Genomic DNA, 2,006 nt, shown 5'->3' on the forward strand with positions numbered 1-2,006 from the left:
GTTTGACCAGAGGAGGATGGGTCCCCCCATGTGAGCCTTGGTTCCTCCCAAGGTTTCTTCCTCAACTGAGGGAGTTTTTCCTTGCCACTGTCGCCCCTGGCTTGCTCACCTGGAGGATTTACATTTCATGTTGAAACTTTGTTCTAAACGGATTTCTGTGAAGCTGCTTTGTGACAACATCAGTTGTAAAAAGCGCTATACAAATAAATTTGATTTGATTTGATTTGTTTATAGGTTAAGGCTTAACAAGGTCGTTGAGTGCCATGTTTTAAAGGATTCTGTGGCATGTTCTAAGTCTCTGGTAAGTGCATTTTTATGATCCAGATTTGATATTTAACTATAAGGCTATTTGTTTTGTAAAGCTACTTTTTATTTATTTGTTTTATTGTTCAAATTAGTAATAATTTTTCAGTCTCTAAGATGATCGGGATTTTGATGTTCATGTTTCTTTTATCTGTTCCTTGCATGCTTGTCAAGTTAATGTACCTCTTTTTTTAAAAACAGTTGAAGGTATATTCTAACAAGTGCAATCAATATGTGCAGGTGAAGAATGTCCACCGTAAAAGAGAAGCCATCATAAAAGCTCTTTGTCTGCACCTGAATGATGATGATGGATTTCTTATCAAGGAGTACAGGGTAAGTCAGTATGTGACCTGAGCACATCACCATCATTCTAATTCACTTCTAATTTCTAACTAAGGTAAATTCATCTTATTTCGTATTTGAGCTCTTTTAAATACTGTGTGTGTCTTCTAGGCACCTCAGTTCTTATATCAATTGCTAATAACATTTGCTTAATAAAATCAGCCCCCTCCCATCTGTGTAGTAAATCCAAATCGAAACGCAGCGTTGGTGTGTTAGTATGTTAGCACCAGTAATAGATTGTAGGTGCTAGTGTGAGAAGGGTGAATTAGAACTATCCATTTTGTAATGTGTATTTGACCATTGAATGGAGGTTTGTGGAGATGGGGGCTGATTTTATTTAGATTCATCATAAAATAAGTATTTGATATTAAAAAAACTGTCGGAGGTGCCTGGAAGTATTTAGAGGAGCTCAGATGAGAAATAAACTGAACTTGCTCTTTATGGAGCAAGAGTACAATGAAGTGTAGTATTAATAACAAGATTTAATTTGTAGGACATTCATGGTGAAGACATATTGAGAGACCAGCACAGCACTGAAATGGACATTTATGTCATCAGAAGAGGGTGGAGCTCTTGGAGAATATGAAAAGGTTGACGCTGACGGAAACATTATTGTAGGAAACATCAAATCAGTTGCACCAGACTGCAGTAATGCTTGGAGTAATCTATGTACTGAATATGGCTCATCACAATGGGCGGAAATGCTGCTATGAATTTGTACATTCCTCATGCCAAAGGATGGTGCAAAGTTCTCCCCTAATATTCTTGGTTTGGAGAACAAAATCGTGGGATAGTCAAAGTAGGCTGTCCATTCTGGAAATATATGGAACTTTTCACACTAGCTTCTGCTTTGATTGAAAAGCAATGGGCTTTTGAACAACGCTTAAGTCACGTGAAACAAGAATGGCTGTCAACATCTCTTTTAAAATTCAATGACATTTCAATGATTTTCTATACAACATGTCAAGATCCTGGTCATGTTTAAGAACAATTTTGTCTTAAAACAGCATGCAGTTAAATTTTAGAGTCTTTTTTGTTAACACTGTGCAAAGTAGCCTTTTGAACAATTTGAGCTCTATAAATTTTCACCCCAAATTTGCAAAGTCTAATAAGCAAAATAAGGTTGTGCTAACTAGAGACAGTGCTTTGACAAGAAGGCTGTACTCTGTAGGCACCTATTTCTGGGGCATTATTTTGATCATTGATGACAATTGGATATTGTATAAAGTCATATAACATTAATACTGTGTTATTGTGCTGTTCTATTTTAAATATCTGCTGTTGTAAAGTTGCACTTAAGGTTAGTGTTATCATTACATAGTTACTGAATGTTACTTCATTGTTTCACAAATTCTGGGTCG

The 2,006-nt window shown here is 36.1% G+C and overlaps 1 long non-coding RNA gene across 1 annotated transcript; it reads left to right on the forward strand.

Annotated features, from left to right (window-relative positions):
• The first annotated feature begins 201 nt into the window (after window positions 1–201).
• Window positions 202–1,613, forward strand: LOC118807531. The gene is made up of 3 exons (XR_005007231.1): window positions 202–301; window positions 544–636; window positions 1,139–1,613. It is a non-coding gene; the product is annotated as an uncharacterized LOC118807531 (long non-coding RNA).
• The last annotated feature ends 393 nt before the right edge of the window (window positions 1,614–2,006 follow it).

The sequence above is a fragment of the Colossoma macropomum genome, unplaced genomic scaffold (assembly GCF_904425465.1).
Source record: "Colossoma macropomum unplaced genomic scaffold, Colossoma_macropomum, whole genome shotgun sequence".
Taxonomy (NCBI): domain Eukaryota; kingdom Metazoa; phylum Chordata; class Actinopteri; order Characiformes; family Serrasalmidae; genus Colossoma; species Colossoma macropomum.